This window comes from Pelobates fuscus, chromosome 4, assembly GCF_036172605.1.
Source record: "Pelobates fuscus isolate aPelFus1 chromosome 4, aPelFus1.pri, whole genome shotgun sequence".
NCBI lineage: Eukaryota > Metazoa > Chordata > Amphibia > Anura > Pelobatidae > Pelobates > Pelobates fuscus.
Window position 1 is genome coordinate 81,122,689 of NC_086320.1, and position 22,580 is coordinate 81,145,268.

At 40.4% G+C, this 22,580-nt stretch overlaps 1 protein-coding gene across 1 annotated transcript in view; it reads left to right on the forward strand.

Moving 5' to 3' along the window:
• NCOA2 (nuclear receptor coactivator 2) overlaps positions 1-22,580 on the forward strand; it is a 354,595-nt gene that overhangs the window by 281,171 nt on the left and 50,844 nt on the right. The window contains exon 4 of the mRNA XM_063451336.1: positions 19,494-19,656. The gene's annotated coding sequence lies outside the window, so the exon portion shown is untranslated. The remainder of the gene's footprint in view (positions 1-19,493; positions 19,657-22,580) is intronic.

Below are 22,580 nucleotides of genomic sequence, written 5' to 3' on the forward strand. Positions count from 1 at the left end.
AACCACAAAGGAGATCTGTGGAATCCAGTGTTACTGTACTCTGTGACAGGTTTCTCCTCCTCATAGTTGTTCATTTTGGATCAAGTGGGAAGCATATATGTAGCCTACTGCCTTCCTAACTTGTCTCTCTATTTGTTACTGACATGGAATTATCCGTAATGGATGATGGTTCTAAAATTGACAAGTTGTCACGAGAGTTGTAGTTTAACGTCTATCATTAGGCCAATGCTGGTCTAAATAAAGTGTTGTTCCCAGTAGTGACTGGGGGGTTATTGTAGCTGCTACATGGGTCAAATAGCAGATTGTGCGTAAAAAATGCTATGGTTCCAAGAAGACCTTGGCATGCTATGGTAAGGGTGTGTAGAATTTAGTACTTGGATGAAATGCTAATTATTTGTTAGCAAATAAAATATCACAGTTGCACCCAGTATAGAATGCCAGATCCCTCTACCTCACTGTTCTGTTTTAATAATTGGGTATTGCATTGCCCTGATCCTGGCATGTGTACTGAAGTGGCATTTAGCTTCTGCATACAGTCCTGGATCTGAACTTGACAATCATACTTGCGTACTTTAAAGAACCCTCCAGGCACCCGTCACTACAGTTTTTTTTTTGTTTTTTTTAATGGATTTATAATAGAAAGGGGGGGGGGGGGGAATGCCATGGATCTAGTTTGCTTTTCTGGGGACATTGTACTACTGAAATATTTGTGTGGCATTAATACCCATTTCTTGTCTCCCCATACAAAACATACAGTTTGTCAACTTTGCCTCTTACACAAAGAGGTATCTTCACTTACCTAAAGATCAGTGGGTCTACTTGTGGATTTATTCTCTAAATTGTAAAATGTAGCAATTGAAGGGGATACTTCGGGTGTTGGGTACAATCTTGCAAACTATGCAAAATCTTTAAAGGAAAATTCTAAGCACCATAACAACTACATCACAGTTATTGTGCCAGGTGTGCCCAAGCTCCTCTCGAATATGGGTATTAAAACAGTTTTTGTACAGATGAGATCTGCTGGGTTCTAATAACTTTCTCTTTGGAGAGCTGGAAGTTCTTGCATGGAGCTTACATTATGTCTCCTGACATAGACACAGTTTGGAATGATTTAATCTGTTGGCCAGCAGCTATGGCCTTGATTTAAGTTAACAGAAGCCGTTGGTGCTAAACTGCGCAATATGTCCATGTCTTCATTCATTTCTACTGAAAAACACCGCAGAGTCGCAGAATATATTATCCGCTTTCTCTGTTTTGCTTTCACATTTATTGTGTTTTAAGTAGCTAAACTATTTTGTTAAAAACTACAAGTCACTGTTAAGTAAATAAGCCCCTTATTTAAAAAAAATAAAATAAGTTGACCCATTTATGTATTGTATGTTTAGAATTGTGAAGTGCTTATAATAATGTTATTCACTGTCAATAAGCTGGGATTCATCTTTCAGAGAAAAACAGTGGTGATTCTGACTGGCAGCTGTAGTTGCCGACATCCTGTTTGGGATAATCATAGTTTGTGGCCAGACACACCCCAAGGATGTCCCTGAGTACTAGATGAAGAGCCTCCCTTCATACCTACGCACACTATGGATCATTGTACAGTTCATCAGTTAACAGCATCTTACAGTGTTGCTTTGCACATGTTCCGTACACACATGGTGAAGTCTCAGTACCCAAGCTTGTAAAGTCTGTTGAGAAAGCTACAACTTACCGGTAATGATATTCTCTAGAGAAGTGATGACTAAGCTGGCGTGGAGTGTATGGGAATTTGATTTCCCGTCATAAGTCCCTTTAGCCCCACATTCCCCTTGGTAAGCTAGTTTAGCCTCTCATTGGCAATGTACAACTATCAGGGTTATTTACGGAATTTCAAATTTAAGGTCAAACTAGCCGAAGTATAAACCGTCTCGAAGGCAGCTTTGCTGTCAGGTTTCCTACTTTGGCCTTAAAGTGTCTCCCCCACCCCAAAATTAGTATTTCGTAAAGATAACTTATTTTAAAATTACCCATATTAACTTTGTTGGAATTTCAGTGAAACTGTGAAATTCCAACCTAGTCAAAAGATCTTACACTAAGACAAAGGGACTACTTTGTCTTAGTATTTTTTCCTCTGTCTATGGTCTTGTGGAATGCTCCATAGACTCTCAACATGCGCGAGAGTACAGCACTGACGTCTGTTCCTGGCAGCTAAAGTGCCAGGATCTGAAGAGGATGTGGTGGATCAGGATGGCGGCACCTGCGAGGCACAGGTTCAGGTTAGCAAAACTCACCTTCCCCTGTCCCCCTCCAGACAGCCAGAGGTGATGTCACCCTTGGGAGTGTTTGCAAATTTTGCAAAGACCCCAGATGGTGACAGAGCCGCTTTAAATGTGAAATTCACTTTGAGTTCTCCATTCAGTGAATAACCCTGAATTCCTTTCTCAGTATCTGCCATTTCAATTCCCTGAGTGATATGGATCAGTACATTGTATAGATGTGTATTGTTTGTTAAACAATTGTAAATGCATTGGCCATTAGGCAGAGACATGTGAGATCAAACATTGACACAAGCAGGAAATGTTATTACACATCTGTAAAGAACTCTCTCATTTCACATTCTGTGGGTTTGTATCTATACATGCACAAGTCAATTTATTTAGTATTGATTGGTTATTAGCCCCTGGGTTCCTTCTTGGCAATCAATCTACTGCTGTGTCTTTTTGTGTGCATTTGTTGGATAACTGTATTTAGTAATTGGTGTATGTCATTAGTACCCCCGGGACATCAAAGCACAACAACTATGATGACTTTTTTCACATTGAGTTGAGAATTTTTTCCCTGTCCCAGTGGAATCCAATATGTGTCTCTTTAAATATTTCTAAACTGCGATGCCAATTATTGTTAAAGGGAAACTATAGTGCCAGGAAAAAGTTTTCTCACTTTAGTGCATAAACATGATAGTAACCTGCTACAATATAGCTGTTGCATTGCTTTTTATACCGGAGCCCTTTCCTTTTCTGATACAAAATGGTTTTATACATTGATCATCTTACCGGTATCAAATGAAGTATAATTTAACCATAATTCTAAATGTTTTTGTTTGTTTTTTAAATGAGATTACAAGCGCTTGTGCACATATTCATTTTCTACTAAAATATTTATTTTTGCAGATTTACAGAATGCTATAGTGTTAGGTATACATCTGCAAGGTCCCCCCGCAAGGTGAAAAAAGGGATGAACACACTTTTTTCACTTGCTTGCCCCTTAAGGTGAAAAAAGGATGAAAAAAACTTTTTTCCACTTGCTTGAATTAAGTGCCGATGGAGCTTGACGCTGGATCATTCTCCACCTCTTCTGACATCAGAGATAGGTATAGGCATACGGGCGCGAATTATGCCTTCCCTTCCCCATCGGGATGCATTAAATCCGGCAGAGCACGATAATGTCCAGCACTGAACTCCGTGAAACTGCAGGAAGCGCCTCTATTGGCTGTCTGGGAGACAGCCACTACATGCAGTCTTAACCCTCTGAAACTGCAATGTTTTACATTGCAAGGTTACAGGGACAGGAACACTGCACCCAGACCACGTCAATGAGAGTTGTAATGCTTTTAAATTGTCCCAAAATTACATGTATTAATCAGAAGGGTCCACAGCCTAACATTGAAATACAAAGCATTTACTATTGCATTTCCTCAGTAAAAGTAGAAAATGAAACCAAATTGCTCGAACACAGGAAGTAAGGTTTGGCTTTCGTGATGCCGACGGGAGCCAAGTTAGTTTTCAGGGATATCTTATTCACTCTCAGGTAATTAAAGTTGATACAGGGTCACCCTGGCACTATGTGTGCCTGCTTTCATACAGCATTGTACCAACATCAACTGTTTGTTAGTGAATAAGATTGTCTTGGAAATGACTTTTTCGCCTTTGTGGGCATCACAGAATTCTGAACCTTTACTTCCTGTTTTAGAGTAACATAGTTTTATTTAATTTTTTTTAACTAGTGATGTAAATGATTCCGTATATACTTTTAATTTCAGAATCATAAAAGAGTAGATTTGCCAGACTAACAAATGTACTCTAAAATGGCATTTAAAACAACCAGTATTATTATTATTATTTGTACGATTTTTACAAAAAAAAATTGGGAGGGAGGGGGGGGGGGGGGGGTTGGAGGGAGGTTGTGTCCTGCATCTGGGAACACAAGTTTGCCTCACTGTGGCCTCACTGTGCAGCGGGCACTAGGACCATACAGGAACACATCAACACTGTGCATGGTCCCGCATGCTTTAGTAACGTGGGTCTTATCACTGGTGACTCTCCCACTCACCGTCAGGACTTTACACACCACATCGCAATTTTTGCCTCCTGATTGTAAGGGAGGTTTATGATTTAAGGTGACACTGTAGGCACTGTAAATGTTTCATCTTATTGAAGCGTCTGGAGTCCTCTGGCATCGTCCTTCCATTCAGTGTTAAACTGTTAATGTTTAAATGCTAAATAAGCGTCTCCAGCAGCCCATTCCCCCTGTGCTTGGGCTAATGAGGAAGCATTAGCCTGAGCGGCAATGGACAGAAGTGATTGGTTGAGAGTGTCACCTGGCCACTTTTACCATATCACAGATGCTAGTATGCACTGGTATGGCTACAATCTCCAATAGGGGCTGGACTGTGGGTGGCCAGAGACCCTCATTTAGTGTTAAACTAATTGAAAATGGGTTACAATTAAATGGATGGATACAGTCAGGGGACTGTAATAATTCTATTATTGTTTACATATTAGATTTAACAACTATGCTTAATTGATGTCTGTAAAATAAAAAGTAGAACTTCACCGTGCTGTATTTACCGCTATCCTGTGCCTCTGTAATGGTTCACTGTCAATCATTGTTTACAACTCTGATTCCTTTTCTGCCAATAAATTAAAAAAAATATATCTCCTGTGGCAGTCTCCTATTTTGTGTGGTGTAATACCAAAATCCCACAACCCCTGGCAGACCAGATATGAGTGAGTGCCATATTTTAATACCTGTTCACATAGATATGGATAAAACAAATGGCACTTGCATGATTTATGGGGTTTTCATGAGCTGTAAGCCATAATCATCGCACTTATGACAAATCACGGCTTGAACTATCTTTCTTTGCATGTAATGCGTCTATCTCATATATTAGTTTCCCCTTTTACGTTGCATTGCTGAAATAAATGAACTTTCGCACAATATTCTAATTTTTCAAGTATCACCTGTTCACGTGATAAAAATGAAGCGTCAAGTGTGTGGGAATTAACATAAGTTATATAGATGGTTTCCAATATTTTATTAAACTGAGTAATATCCAAGGTACTGCTGGTTCTCCTATCTAGGGTAACTAGTAGTAATTTCTTACAATAAGTCTCTAGAAATATTCCACATCATGTGGGTGGCTGGGTGTCATGGGGAAACAAAGCCCACAACTGCTATAGTGCCAAAGACTTACCATGACTGCAATGTATACAGCTTATAAGATCGAAGGCAGAAATGCACCATCCCATTTTTCCCTCACTCAGCATAGAAGCAACCATGCAAGATGCTGTTTTTCCTGAAGCCAGCATACTTGCCTTTTTTTGGTCACACACTTCCCTTTCCGGCCTGTTCCTCTGGCCCTGGAATGCATGTTAGACAGTATCTGTAACATTACACACCCTGCAGCGTCACAGGAGTGAGATATTATTTGGATGTGGCACATGGGCTCACACATTCAGAAACTGGTGAGAGGATGACAGAATAAACATGCTTCTAGTGAAGAGTGAATATGCTCAGCATAATCTCGCATGGTTCTAATAGCTGATAGAATGATAGGAGTGTTCTAAGATTAAATCAAACACTCTTATGGGATTTCCCATGTGATCTAGTCTAAATTCTATTACTGTGCTCAAATTGTTTAGCATTTATATAGCACCGACCTATTCCACAGTGCTGTACAATTTTCATATAAGAAAAAATATTCAGTTTCTTAAACAAGGGGTTATTGTGAGCTAAGCTTGAAGCAGTACATACAGCGAGGGGGAAAAAGTATTTGATTCCTTGCTGATTTTGAACGTTTGTCCACTGACAAAGAAATGATCAGTCTATAATTTTAATGGTAGGTGTATTTTAACAGTGAGAGACAGAAAAACAAAAATAAAATTCAGAAAAACGCATGTCAAAGTTATAATTTGATCTGCATGTCAATGAGTGAAATAAGTGTTTATCAGCAAGATTTCTGGCTCCCAGGTGTCTTATATACAGGTAACGAGCTTGGATTAGGAACACTCTCCTTAAAGGGAGTGCTCCTAATCTCAGCTCTTTACCTGTATAAAACACAACTGTCCACAGAAGCAATCAATCAGATTACAAACTCTCCACCCTGGCCAAGACCAAAGAGCTGTCCAAGGATGTCAGGGACAAGATTGTAGACCTACACAAGGCTGTAATGGGCTACCAGACCATCGCTAAGCAGCTTGGTGAGAACAGTTGGTGCGAGTATTCGCAAATGGAAGAAACACAAAATAACTGTCCATCTCCCTCGGTCTGGTGCTTCATGCAAGATCTCACCTTGTGGAGTTTCAATGATCAAGAGAACGGTGAGGAGATTTTGTTAAAGATCTCAAGGCAGCTAGGACCATGGTCACACACTACGCCGTGAAGGACTGAAATGCTGCATCGCCCACAAGGTCCCCCTGCTGAAGAAAGCACATGTACAGGCCTGTTTGAAGTTTGCCAATGAACATCTGAATGATTCAGAAGAGAACTGGGTGAAAGTGTTGTATTCAGATGAGACCAAAATAAAGCTCTTTGGCATCAACTCAACTCGCCTTGTTTGGAGGAGGAGGAATGCTGCCTATGACCCCAATAACACCATCCCCACCGTCTAACATGGAGGTGGAAACATTATGCTTAGGAGGTGTTTTTCTGCTAAAGGGACAGGATAACTACCGCAGCAAAGGTACAATGGACAGGGCCATGTACCGTCAAATCTTGGGTGAGAACCTCCTTCCCTCAGCAAGGGCACTGAAAATGGGTCGTGGATGGGTATTGCAGCATTACAATGACTAAAAACACACAGCCAAGGCAACAAAATAGTGGCTCTTGAAGAAGCACATTAAGGTCCTGGAGTGGCCTAGCCAATCTCCAGATCTTAAACCCATAGAAAATCTGTGGAGGGAGCTGAAGGTTCGAGTTGCCAAATGTCAGCCTCGAAACCTTAATGACTTGGAGAGGATCTGCAAAGAGGAGTGGGACAAAATCCCTCCTGAGATGGCAATAATAATAATTATACAAATCTGGTGACCAACTACAAGAAACGTCTGACATCTGTGTGGGTTTTGCAACCAAGTACCAAGTCGAAGGGGTCAAATACTTATTTCACTCATTGACATGCAAATCAATTTATACATTTTTTGACATGTGATTTTTGTTGTTATTGTTGTTATTCTGTCACTGTTAAAATACACCTACCATTACAATTATAGACTGATCATTTCTTTGTCAGTGGGCAAACATTCGAAATCAGCAAGTAATAAAATACCTTTTCTCCTCACTGTGTGTATATATGCGCTGGATTCTGTATTTTGTATGTGTGTGTGTGTGTGTGTATATGTATATGTATGTATGTATATATATATATATATATATATATATATATATATATATATATATATATATATATATATATACATATACATATACATACACACAAATACTTTTTTGCTGTTGATGTTTTTCGAGAGCACAAATTCGGCATTGCATCAGCGCAGTTAAGTAGGTCTGTAATGTTCTCAGGAAGTACTAATTCAGCCATTAACTGCAAGCTAATGTGTGTTTATTAAACCATCTTCTCAGTTGCAAGTTGAAGAGTCTGCATTAAAACATTCATGAGCTTTACTTTGCTTGCTTATTAGGTGGAATGTTTCACTTTAATTTTGAAGGAAAAGTGAAATAAACTCTGCATTATATTTAAATATCAACCCTTTAGCCTCAACAAATTTCCCAATACTTTGTAATTTTACATCGAAGTGGCAAGTAAACTTTCTATTAAGCATTAAAGGGACACTATATGCATCCAGACCACTTCAGCTCATCCAACTTCAGCTATTTCCCCATAGGAAAGCATTGATTCAAAGCAGATTATTTGATTCAATGCTTTCCTGTGGGAAGGCCTAATGCATGCGTGTCACACGCCGCACATGCGCGTTCTTGCTCGTCGGAGGAGCCACAACCTTGCGCCAAGGGACGTCGGAGGAGCCACGGCCCAGTGCCGAGGGACATCAGCGCTGAAATCAGGTAAGTAAATAAAGGGTTTATTTACAGTGGCGGTGGGGGGTGAGGAGCAGCGCGAGGTAGGGGGGAGGCAGAGAGAGCTATAGTGCCAGCAATAAAGCGTTGTATTCCTGGCACTATAGTATCCATTTTGAGCTCTCCTTTGCAGATGCTGCCATCTTCGTTCTTTACCTCCTGGTGCTTCATACACCATACATTGATAGTACAACACTGAGGTCTAGGCTGAAAACTGCAGAATTCTCCCCGCTTGTGCAATAATTTGTAATAATTTTAATTTTTCCCCACAGACTTTACTAGCGAAAGCTGTGGGATTTTACAAAGTGTGTTGGCAAAAGCTCCACATTTTGTTAGCTTTTCCAGTTTTTTTTTTTATTTTTAAATCTTTTGATTTCATTGGACAGTACCCATGCTGAAGAAGTTATTTACAAGGGGGAGAGTTTTTTGTTGTTTTTTTTCAATCATCTGTACACTTGCTGGCGAGTCTGCTAGCACCATGTATAGATTGAACGTTACGCTGTTTAAAAAGAGCGTAAGTTGGACCCTTTAGTCTTTGATTTGCACTGTAGAAGGATTGAGTTGCAGTGAGGAGACTGTTCCAGGGCTATAAGTTTTTAACTTTGTGGTGTGCCATAACAACCTCATCAGAATAAAGTGTTTATTGTACAAGGAGGTCCCGGGACAAAACAGGAGAATGGCAAGTTGCGAACGAGTTGAGCGTCACCTGACTCTCTATCAGGGGCTCGACCTATCCTGATCCTAGACTTACACTTACAACAAAGTAGCAGGGCAAAGCTGATGGCCACCAGACTCAGTTGCTTTGGGGTTTAAGGTTTGTTAAACACTTTACACCCTTGAGGTAAACTAGTGCCAGGGCACCTGCTCACACCTCACAATAACTTCATTCTAATTAAGTTGTTTCAAAAAGAAAATGTAAAGATATATATATATATATTATAACGGGTTCTCTTTTGTTTACATTTAGGGCTCATATATACATATGGGAGCCCTAAATGTAAACAAAAGAGAACCCTTTATTTTGAGTTTAAAATGTTCCTTTACGAACTGTATACAAAGCTGTACATTGCTTACCTTCATGTTGGGAAGATGCAGATTATTTGAAGTAAAGTTTTTTTCTCTCTAGTAGTTTATGAGATGGAACGTAAAGCCAGATCTCCTCCTGTTCTCAGACATGTGACCTGGGTATAGGGAGTTCATATAGAACATTTACCTTCCCTTTATCATGAATGCAGAGCTCAGAGAGAGATCTGTACCACACAGTGCACACACTTACTGTCTAGGAGGTTAACTGAGTCCCATGTAGTTCAGTTTCATTGCCAAAACTGCCCCTTTGTGACCCATAATATTCTCCCAGCAACTATTTAATTTGATTTTTATTTTATTTTTTCCTTTCTCCTTTTGCCTTTCTGCTTTCAATAAATGAGCTAGTTGCCTGTCTGAGAGAGTTTCCTTTTCTGAAACCTTAACCTATATGGTTACTTAATGAAAGTCCCCATCAGATTTCCCGTGTCCAGCAGCCCCCTAGAAAGCCACAAAAAAAAGCTGTGACTTTCGGTTGGATGTTTATTTTAATACCTTGGTAGTAACAATGGGAAGCATACCGTACACAACAGAAAGAGGAGAGAGTATAAAAATAGCCTGGCTTTGCTCAGCAGAAGTCTGTGGTTTTAGTGATCTGACAAAACTCTGTTGTTAGTGTACTGTGCTAGGATCACTGCCTTTTTAATGTGATTGGTTTCCAGAGCCAGGCTTGCTAAGCTTTCAATGTATATGTCCACATTGGTTGTAATTCCAATGCAGTAATTGGTGTCAACACATACTTAAGATATGCCTCTAGAACGGAGTTCCCAGATCTCTCTTAGGTCCAAACTCACTCTTCTGCTAACTTATTCAAACTGTATTTTTAAGCATTTGCTCACTAAACTCGTGAAGCACAAGAGCACTAGCACCCAGTATGGGTTTGTTTAATCTTGGTGATGGTAAATCTAGTGAATTTCATCTGAAATTTAAACCTCTAGATAACCTTGATGTGTCCTGAATGATTTTGGCTAATTTAACCTTTGGTTAATCACAGGACGCTGGTATTAAAGTACATCTGACATGTAAAAACTGAATGTTGGCCCTTTGAAGACCATTGCAATTATTCACTTGATCATGCCAATAAAATGTATATGTTCCACTTTAGATTGAGGTGAGATGTTTTTTTTTGTTTGTTTTGTTTTTTGGATATACAGTATCTAACAAAAGTGAGTACACCCCCCTCACATTTTTGTAAATATTGTATTATATCTTTTCATGTGACAACACTGAAGAAATGACACTCTGCTACACAGCCATTAATGTCTAAACCGTTGGCAACAAAAGTGAGTACTGTGACATACTGAAGCAGAGCATGATCCCCCTCCCTTCGGAGACTGGGCTGCAGGACAGTATTCCAACATACTACCACTGCCTTGCTAAAGAAGCTGAAGGTAAAGGTAATGGACTGACCAAGCATGTCTCCTGACCTAAACCTTATTGAGCATCTGTGTGGCATCCTCAAACAGAGGGTGGGGGAGTGCAAGGTCATCCACCAGCTCTGTGATGTCACGGAGAAGTGAAAAATGATTCCAGTGGCAACCTGTGAAGCTCTGGTGAATTCAATGTCCATGAGGGTTAAGGCAGTGCTGGAACATAATGGTGGCCACACAAAATTGACACTTTGGGCCCAATTTTGACTCTTCCACTTAGGGGTGTACTCACTTTTATTGCCAACAGTTTTAATGGCTGTGTGTTGTTATTTTGAGGGGACAGCAAATGTACACTGTTATACAGGCTGTACACTTACTGCTTTACATTGTAGCAGAGTGTCATTTCTTCAGTGTTGTCACATGAAAAGATATAATACAATATTTACAAAAATGTGAGGGGTGTACACACTTTTGTTAGATACCGTATATCGCTCTGCCTTTAGTGTTGCTTTTGTTGTACGCCTCTGCTGGGTCGTGCACTGCAGGGGGAGGAATGCGGATTAAAAATGATGGGTACACCAGTCTGCAAATTTTAGCCCCCTTTTTATGCAAAAAAAAAAAAAACCCAAAACATGCATTCATACACTTCAACCATGAAACTTCTAGATATCTCAGCCATTCCCTGGTCTAACATTGTAACCAGTGAGAATCTAGGAATAAACAGGATGTGCAGTACATGCTTGAGGGCATCTGCTCATTTGAATGGAATCTCTTCCACCTATATGGAGTGTCTTCTATTAGGGAAATGTCAGGCATGCATTGTAGTGCTAAATTACACTTGCTCCTTCCTCATTGGCCAAGAAGCTGAAAGATGAATAAAATTATTGGGAATCCTCTAACACTTACACATTGATTAGTGTCTATATTCCTGGATTGTTTAGATTAGCATCCATGTTAATGGATGCCACCTGGAGGGCCCTTTTTAAATAGATACAAATGCAGAGGAGCTAAGATCCACTTCAGTATTGTATTGATGCATATGTCATAGACAATTGGGTATGTCCTGTACAAGATTGAAAAGTGTGTGCTACATGCCACTTGACCATTCAAACCATTAAGAGCTTTATTTAAACTCACAGGGAATCCTCTGGTTTATCTTACTTGGAAGATGGCCCACAGAGATAAGGGATAAAGCATACACTGCAGTCTTGTTACATTAACCAAGATTACGCTTGTTCACAGTTTCTTCTTTGTTGATGAGTAATAGTGCTTTAACCATCATTATGAGAGATAAAGGTTTGTGTTCTCATACTGTTTTGTTTCTTCTACTATGTTTTATACAACTTTGTATTTGTTTGAAACTACAAACCTTTATAGATCATAACATCTATGACTGTAAATATTTTTTGTTTTGTTTTCTCTCGTTCTTTATTGGTATACGTGTTTTTGCTTTTTTGAGTTATTGTATCTGTTGTGTATTGATATCCTTTTATACTTGCCTACTTGCTCTGTGCGTGTGTATTAATTGTTTCACACTTATTGAGTTTTCAGTTAGAGCAGCTTTCTATCAGTCTTCTGAGATAAATATAATTCATAAATTCATTAAATAAAATAAATCAAACTCGTAATGTAAGCACACACTGAATTTACCTTTTTCCTGCGCAATTCATATATACATTCAAATTAAAAATGCTAACCATTAACAATCAATGTCCAAGATAGAAATCACAATTTTAATACTGACCTATTAATAAAACCTATTTTAGGGACTACATTTCACCTATTACAGCCCTGAAGTCAGTGTGTTTATTGCACTAAAAACCACTGACCCATTGTCCCTCAGGAGAGCACCATCACTTCAAACAGGATGCTGTTCTAATATCTCAGCCAATCCCTGATCTCCAATTCATTACTGTGTGAGGGGAGATTTGCACATACTTATGCAGAAGTGTTTAACACCTCAGTAAAAAGGGGCTGAGCAAATTGTCATATCTTCTCTAAGGCCTTTCAGTGGGGGCAATGTTCTAAGTTGAACAGAAACAACTTCTGATGTAATTCTGTAAATAATTGCAGTAATTAATGCATTAGAATATTTATGAAGAATACACCCTCTAAGATTTCTGTTTGCCCCATGCTGCACATACATGCTCACTCATAGGGTGGGCTTTTTGAAAATTGTTTTGTTTTTGCTCAATGCACTGTCAAGTTGAAACCAGGAAGTTTTAGATTGTTGGTGAGAACTTTGAGAATGAGTCAAATTCTGCCTCTCACATCAACCTTGACCTTCAGAACTCCCAAACATCTTGCAATTTGTAGTTAAAACTCTGCACTGCCTCTCTTCTACTTTCTCATGCTTTCTCTTTGCTATTTTTTAATACTTGTTTTCCCCCTTTTGTGTTTTATTTCGTTCTCTAACATTCAAATGCCTAGGAGCAATATTCCCAAAATGTTAGAACTCCCATATTGATGATCTTGTTCTTAGGTTTAGAACCAATATGTAAACTCTACAGAGAAGTGTGCAATTGCCAGCATCCATAAACAGGGGTCAAGCTTTTTTGCACAAGCAATTTCTTTATTGAATATCCTCATGTTATAATTTACGTCAGGGTTGTTTGGGGCTCCTGGCTTAGAATGATACGAGTTGTGGTAAAACAGCTGGACAACCACGTAGCTGTATATCCAGGACTGTAAAATGTCTGACTAAAGTTTCTAGATTTTAGGTGTCTTTCAAACAATGAAATACGCTGATATATGCATCCTGAGTTTTTCTTTCACTTTGGCTGATTGTAGTTCCTTTCTTAACTTTTTGTTCATGGTTTATTAATAGCTGCAACAAAATGCCCTGCATTTGAACTGGTAAAATAGAGCCAAGTGCTTACAAAAATACATATGTACGCTTTACATTTTTCGGTAGTGTATATTGCCTGCTTTTTTTTTTTTGGTTTTGTGCGTTCCTTTACTGTGATCTGTTTGACATATAAACTGTTAATAACATTTATACTTCTGCTTAACCTTAAAGGAACTCTCCAGGGCCAGGAAAACATATTCCGGTGCCCCTCTCCCTCCCACCCCCATCCCAATCCCATGTTGCTGAAGGGGTTAAAACCCCTTCAATTAATAAAAGGTAACAGAGATTTTACGGAATAAAGAGAAATATTACAATCCAGTAAATTCACAGTGGGCTGCTTCACAACACAATGTTGAGCGACTGATAGAATAGTGACAGTGCGCTCCCACACACTTTTACTCTGTTTAAAACCCCTTTAATTACTTACCTGAATCCAGCGGCGATGTCCCTCGGCGCTGGTTCAGGCTCCGCCCACGCTCCACTCCCGTCGACGTCACTCGGCGGGGGAAACCGCTATTTTTTTTTCCCTATGGGGATTCCGGCAACGCTGGAGGTCCTCATGCATAGCGTGAGGATGTCCAGTGTTGTTTACAAATTAAAACACTTTTCGAGTTCTTAGAACACGGAAGTCTCTCTTGTGGCTGTCTGATAGACAGCCACTACAGGAGGACTTAACCCTGCAAGGTAATTATTGCAGTTTATAAAAACTGTATAATTACACTTGCAGGGTTAAGGGTGGTGGGAGTTGGCACCCAGACCACTCCATTGGGCAGAAGTGGTCTGGGGGCCTGGAGTGTCCCATTAAGGCACCAGACAACTTCATCACCCCCCCCCCCTCCAGTTTTAACCCTGCAACTGAAAACGTTGCCATTCTGTAGAATTCTGTCACGCAGACTGCCACTGGAAGCGTTTCCAATGAAACCGCAAAAATCTGCTATTTCTATCTGTAGCGGAGCTGCAATAATAAAACCAATATCTCCACTGGTGTTCTGTACAGCAGGAAAGAAAGCGCAGTTCAGCAGAATAATCCCAATCCCCCAGTAACTGTCCGACACACCGTTCTGGGGGTCAACGTGTTTAATTGGAGCCATACACTGCCTTTTATTTGTGTCCCCATGCAAGGGGTCTCATGTAACATATTCCAGGGGGATTTCCCCACTGGACCTGAGAGGGGACTGTTATAAAATACACCCTTAATTATATTAACTCTTAGGTCCAGGACATGCATAACAAAAAAACACCCAAAATACACACTTTACAGTTAGGTACCCCCTCAAGTCCTATATCCCCGGATAGCCTGGATCTGAGCGCCTAACATATCCCGAAAGAACTTGGATCCCAAGAATGCAGCCGAAACGCCACCTGGGTATAGTTTAAACAGACCGCACATGAGGCGCCTGCCCAAGAGAGTTCCACGAATTCAGGCTGAACAACTGTGTTTGGATGTAAGCTGGTTTTGTGTCCCTCGTTCGGGAGTTAGATCCCACCGAACGCCGCTCTTCTTAGACGAATGTAACCGAACCTTGGAAGTGGAAGTCTCAGCGGTATTCGCTGTACGTGTTCGCGTCTATGGACGTTCTGCATGCTGGATGCGAAAATCGCATCCAGCGTTGCAGAAGCGCCTCTAGCGGTTGCCAGAAAGAAAGCCACTAGAGGCTGGATTAACCCTGCAAGGTAAACATAGCAATTTCTTTGAAACTGCTATGTTTACATTTGAAGGGTTAAAACCTGGGGGACCTGGCACCCAGACCACTTCATTGAGCTGAAGTAGTCTGGGTGACTATGGTGGTCCTTTAAAACTATAACTAATTTTGGAGTTGTTTATGCAGCAATATTGTGACAAGTTAAAAGCAGGCTTGCTGTATTTTTTTTTTCTCCATCGTATAAAAATAATCCATCTAAGCAGAGTCAATGAGGTTTTTATCATCTTAAAGGACACTATAGTCACCCAGACCACTTCATCTCAGTGACGTAGGCTGGGTGCAATGTGCCCCTCATTTTAACCCTGCAGCTGAAACATTACTGTTCTGCAGGAATGGCAGTGTTTTCTTTGCTGGGTTCACTTGTCTCTAGTAGCTGTCAATAGCACAGTAAATATTTTCTGATTGGCGCAGCGCGGTGTTTTGCAGCCCATGCTCACTAGCCTCCCAATGCTTTTCTGGGGGGAAACGATGATCTCAGCCAATGAGGCAGAGCTTCACAGAGGAGACCATTGCTGCAAGGAAGTAAAGGTAAATGGCGACCAGGGCACTATAGCATTAGGAATACACATTTGTATTTGTAACAATATATAGTGTCTTTAAACAATCCTCCAGTGGCTGTCTTCCTGACTGCCACAAGAAGTACTTTCTCTACAGTGACAGAGTGAAACTCTGTCATGTTTCCAAAAGCAGCTCATAGGAAAGCATTGAATTCAACGTTTTCCTATGGTATGCACTTACTGCAAATGTGCATCAGTCCCCAGTGCTCCCCTACAGGGAGCATTGGATTGGACCATCCTGGAGAGAGCGACCAGCAGCACCAAGAGAGTCTCTGAGCTTGAGAAAAGATAATAGAAAGGGGGGCTAAAACTAATCACGCACTAGGCCGTTATAACATTAGGAGTACAGGTTTTTATTCGTAACACTATACAGTTCCTTTAGCCTCCCACCCCCTTTAAAAAGAGTATTTCAAAAGAAAGGAAATAATTTCTCTGTTTTCTCCTCCACCTGACTTTCTTACACTTTGGGTGGATTCTAAGTGTCAATCCCCCAGCCTTCATCAGTGACAGCTGCCGTGGATTGGCTGTTTCTATGGAGGATCCTGTGGTCTTGCGGAATCTTCCATAGACCTCACGCATGCTCGAAAGTACAGCAGTGACATCGGCTCCTGGTGCTGAAGCGAGGGGCTCACCTTACCTACCCACCTGGCCTGTCACTTTTTAAATCTTGATTTTTATTCCCTAAAACAAAAATTGTGGAGAGCTGAGTGACGTACCCAGTTGTAGGATAAAATAGCCAAGTTTAAAAAGTAGGGAAGTTAGGGAATTTTCCCAGTTCAGATATATTGGCCTGGATATTGCAAGTTGCTGCATGTTCCAGTATTTTAACAAACTCTGTATGAATATATTTGCAGAGGATTCTGTATATCAAAAGCATTGTACATATTCTAATAACCACTATCATGACAAGGTGCAGCAAGCCAACAAGTGTACTTAATGCACCCCCAAAGGTGCCGTCTAATAGGTTTATTCTTCAATGGTAAACTAGCATTATGTAATTATGCGTGCTTGTCAAGTACTCTAGAGTGCTTGTACAGACAGGTAACAGAATTCTGTTAGTTTACCTGCAGTTATGCAGGTTTTTTTTCCCCCTCTGTATTTCCATGAACGTTTTATTTATTGATTTCATTTTTTTTGTTTTTTTGGTTCTCCATTGGTTCTCAGGCACCATTTAAAACAAAGGTGAGCAGTGTAGCAAAATTAACACACACAAATGTTTTAAATGCTATATATCAATATATTGTCAAGTCCTACACTTTAGTTATACACACATTGAGAAATTGGTGGATTATAGTTAATTTCTATTCTTCTTGATGATCAAATGATGTTTGAATATCGGGTGGGTAGGGACGGATTAGCAGCAATCCAATGACAGAGCGGCGAGTTCTCCTGTAGTAATGTGAGGAGGTCCTGTAAACTGGCTTGACTAGGAGATCTTGGTAAGAGGAATGTATGACTAAGTGATATTATAGATTTAAGCTTTGCAAGTCACTCCCATGTACTTCAGCAGATCAGGTATTTTGAAATGATATTTAATAACAAAACCAAATGGTATGATAAACTCTCTGCACCACAGCACAGCAAAAGCTGTAGTAGTTATAGTGCAATCTATCCCCTGCCCAATGTGTTTTTTACATTGAGCTGTAGTGATTATGGTGCTTAGAGTGCTCCTTTTAAAAGGATTTTTCAAGCACCATAACTGTTTATTTTATAGGGTTATGGTGCATAGAGGAAGTGAATGAAGTCACTCTGATTTTTAGCAAAGAACTGGGGATCTGCAGCTCTCCTCCATAATTCTTATATTTTAAGCAGAAATCAAATGCACTGAATGCCTGTTAGGCAATTTTTTGCTCACTAGTCGGTGTCCTGAATCCGGCTTTCGCTTACAAGTATTTTGGAATAATTATAGGAGAAGTAAACTTGCTAATTATGCCATGCAGAGCAAGGTAGGATGGCATTGGGTAATGAGGAATCATCTATTGTTACGTTTTTTTTGTCTAGCCAGTTGAACTCTTCCTACTCTCATACATAATGCGGGAAGAATAATAGTAGAATAATAGTAAATTATGAGCTCTGATTTTCCTTTCCTGACATCCGCTTTAACCAGGAAGTGTCTGAAATATCTCAGCCAGTTCCTGGCCTTCAGTTCATTACCATTGGGAATACACTGATCTCAGGTGTTACATCACACAAGCTGACTTGTGTAATACTGTCCTCAGAATTATCTGTAGTACTGTTTCTCTCTATAGGCTCCGCTGATGGGCTGAGAGTTACCATTGAGTATTTGCCAAAATGTTCCAAATCCTGCAAATTAATCCATGGGGCGGTGGTGTTTGTGCACAAGTTGGGCGTCTGGGGAACAAATTTGGGGACAAACCATTAGATAACCGTTTAAAGCCTGATCAAACCACACACAGACACTACTGTCCCCATAACTTAAGTAAGCTGGAGTTATGGGTGTGGAAGTATAGATATAATATATGCTTATATCTATAGCACCAACTTATTCTCATAGACTCTATGCTCGTTTTGAGGAGGGCCATTTTCACCTCTTGTCTGTCAATATTATTTTATGTCAATTACTTGTCAAATATCCTCATTCAATAGCTGTAAAACGCTGTAGAAAAAAAATGGTGCTATATAAATGCTGATGATCTACAGTGTTTTTAAAGTTTTGCAATGGGATATAAAATGGCAAGTACATGACAAACCCCTGTGTAAAACGTGAATAAGACTCATCTTAAAAGATCTTACAGTCTAGGAGGAAGTGTGGTGTATAAACCCTATCTCTGCACATGTGGGTGTTTGTTTCCATTATTTACTAGCATGTCTCTGACATTTGCAGCTTCTACCCTCATGTGTTTTCATGTGGAACCCCGTGCACCCCTCTTTGGGTAATCAGGGCCATCTTGTTTTCATGGCCCAGTATGACTTAACACTGCTGTTGCTGTGCAATACAGAGATAACTAGAGCTCCCTAGTAGTATTTGCCATTGCTTTTCTGATAGAGGAGAATTGAATCAGTCACCTATGGACTGGCCTTGGTTAATCGATTTCCCTCCTGCCTGTATAATTTATACACACTACAGGGCCTAGGAAACGTGGTGGATCTGGCAAACCTACCACCATATATGGTTCCTGCAAACAGACACTACTGATAAACCAATGAACTGATTGTTCCACATTTAGCACTAGCACAGCTGTAGCCCTATAAGGATCACTCGATAACTCTGTACATTGTATTAAGGAATACCACCCACGGCCTACTTTAAACACTGCTCCCCTGGCACTGATAGGGTGGGGTTCCCTGCCAGCCTGATGGCATCCTTGCGGAGTTACAGAGACACAAACTAAAAGGGAACTGGAATATGCTGGCCGAAGGTGAAAGCATGGCAGAGCGGGTACAGCACCGAATACAATGGAATGTGTTACTTTGTATCTAAGGGGCGGGAGAGGCGCACACAGGGTTAATCTGAGCCACGCCCAGCAGGACGATACTGGAAATAACAGACTGGCTGCAGCATAGTAAACACAGGGCGGGCTGCGGACCAATCGGGCGCCGCTTGGGGAGTGAGGGAAGGAGGACAGGAGGGGTGGCCAAGCCAGCAGCTGATCACGCTCTCACCCACTGCTTCCTACGGCAGGTTATATCGGCAGCCGAGCTGCTTCCCGAGGGGGTGGAGGAAGGAAGAAAGGGAGATGAGCCCAGCACCCGGATTGTGGATTATAGATCGGGGGATTTAAAGACCGTTTAAAGGGAAACACACCGGGAAAGTTCGCGCTCCGGCTGCTGTGTAACGCCGATCGGTAAGTACAAGGGGAACTTGGAGGTAAACTGAAAGCATCCTGGGGCTCAGGGATACATTGTAACCAGGAACCCTGAACGTTCCATGGGGATTCCACGCTGATCCCTGCTTCCAGCACGCAGCGTTCCAGATCGCCGTGTGTTTGGCCAGTAATGTCAGAGGCCATCGGGGATTGTGTAACTTCGTTAAACATGGACGTGTGCTTGTGGTTTATGTATTCTTACTATGGAACTCTTTAAATGCCGGAGGAGCGTGTGGGGCATTGCTCCGTACTCCCCCTTACTGACACTCCAATCGTTAAGCTGTTTTTATCACGTGTTTTACATAGAGCTAAGGAGATCCGTAATACGCACTTTGCGAATTCATATTGCTTGACCATTTCACAGAGTAAAGGCGGAAACTGATTAATTTTTGCGATCAGTATTTTTTTTCTGTAAAAAGTAGTGTAGCTTTAGAATGGCTGCAGGGTTCATGAACCTACCCCTTTACACTCTCTTCCTCCCACCCCTTCCCCCTCTCTACCAGGCGCACTGACTTTTGGGAATTACCAGTACATTTGCAAACCCATATGAATGCACTTGGTTTACATATGAATAGGATATTCATTGGTAGGACTAGAAAAAAAAAAAAAAAAACACACACACACTGATGCAACAGAGAGCCAAACATTACAATATTAAAACGATGCTGTGTTTGTCTTTACAAAGGGTTAAGGACAATAATATAATGTTTAAGTAAAAACTAATGCTACATTATTTATTATTATTATTATTATTTTTACCATGCTCTAAATAGACTTTACTGGTTTGTCTCTGGAAGCTGTAAGAGGCTTCTGTGTTACCCTAGCAACATTTAATGTATCGGAGCCCTGTATGTTTCAGCTACCCCCACCCAGCCCTACTGATGCCATTCCAGTCTGCTTTATTATTAACCCTCTCAGTGCCAGTTCTCTCCTGCTTCACATCCTCACACTCCCAGTGGAATTCAGAAAGGTTGATTTCTGCTTGGTAATTTGTGTAGGAGCTACCTACTGAGGTGGAGTTAAGCAGATACTCAGCTGGTTTCCCTTTGCTAAACCTGAGTAACCAGTTCTATGGCTCCCCCCACCCCACTTCTCCATTTAATAATGACAGTTTAATGATTATCATTTCTTTATGACCTGTTTGTACTAATTCCACTGGTGGAATGTAAGCTTTCGGAGATCCAGGAAGTGGAGCCAATGCAGGGAAAGTGGTGTTGCCTACACACTTGATTTTTGTTTGTTTTTTTTCACTAGAGAAATCTCTCTCAGTAAATGGGTCAAATAAAACTGTAGTTGAGTTTTTAGTGTAAACACGCAGTGGTTAATTTTGGCTTCACGTTATTACCAACACCATGAAATGTAGCAAAGCATTATGGTTTAACAGCAATTAATTAATGGAACCAAGGCCTGCACAAGTACCAGCATGCTTTGCAAACCATAGTTTGCATGAATTGGCAGTGTGGGAATTCTTATTGGTAAAAGCTAACCTTGTTGCTACAGCAGGTGTTTTTTGACTCCATACCCCACAATTCTCAGTCAGCAATATTCTGGCAAATGTTGACAAATATAATGTCTCTATGGATAATAAAAATGGCCAAATTCTAGATCCCTGGCTGTTGGCGAACGCTCCTTTTGATGCTTTTCCAGTTTGGCATGACATTTTTGTTTTAGTTCAACATCAGCATGGATCGAACACTGGTCTTTACAGCTGTTATTGTTTTGGAATATGCCGTAGTGTAAATAGGCCAGAATGTACAATAAATAAGCCAATATTTAGGTGCTGGTTTTTAAAACCTGCCTCAGTGCATTCACATGCAAAGCATTTCTGATTCTCTGTCCCCAGTTTAAGCAGAGATAGGTTGTGCTGACTATGCGCTGACCTTTAAATAACCCTTGTGTTATACTCTGATTCCAGTTTTTTTTGGTGTGAGTTTTCCTTCAATTGCAATGCACAATAAGGATGCAAAAAGAGGAATTTTGTATTAAGTGTTTGCAGCAGTGACTGTCTGCGTATGGCGTTCTTAACCGTAGTGTGGTGCTAATTAATAGGTCAAGGCACATGTTTAAAATGATCTGGTATTCCTGGAGGAAAAAAAATAACTTACTATTTCAGTGGAACATAAAGACATATTGAATGGCCCAAGGAGCTGTCCCACTTCTAAAAATGTAACAAAATGGTGTGTATGGCAAAAGTGGAGGTGAATATTCCGTTCCTTTAAAAATCGCTGTGTTTTTCAGTAAGACAAACATAGTTTTGAATAAGTCTTGTTGTTGACAACATTCAGCTCAATGTTTAACTTGATTGTGGTGGTGAATTACTTCCTCTTTAACGTTAAAGGGACATTCAAAGAACCAATACCACTACGTCTTTTTCTTTTTTTTTCTGTGGCACAAGGAGTATTTGTTTGCTGGTTCTCTGGGTTTTTTATTTAATTTTTTTTGCGAATTTTTATTTTGTATATGTTCTCCTGGTTGGATAACACCACATTACTATAGCGACAACAGAGGGACCGAGATTTGATCAAAATCAGAGCTCTACTGAAATCCATACTACCCAAATATGTAGTATGACCAACAGGCATTGCACTATTACTATAATACATACGTTGTAGTAGTTATGGTGCACGGTATCATTTTAAGGATTCTACTTCTTGTGACACACTATGTCTGAGCATTCATGCTGTGAAATTCCTATTCCATCTCAACCCAGAGGTGCTCTCCTTTTTGAAGTGGGGAATATTCGCTTGGCACATTTTGATGTCCTGTGATGAGTTTTGATGATGTCTTTAGCGGCAGTAGATCTCATTAGTACCTTCAGTGTCAGATGTGCCAATCTGCTTCAGTGTTATGAATGCATTGTGCCCTTACTAATTCACTTTTGGGCTTTAATATTGTACTTTTTG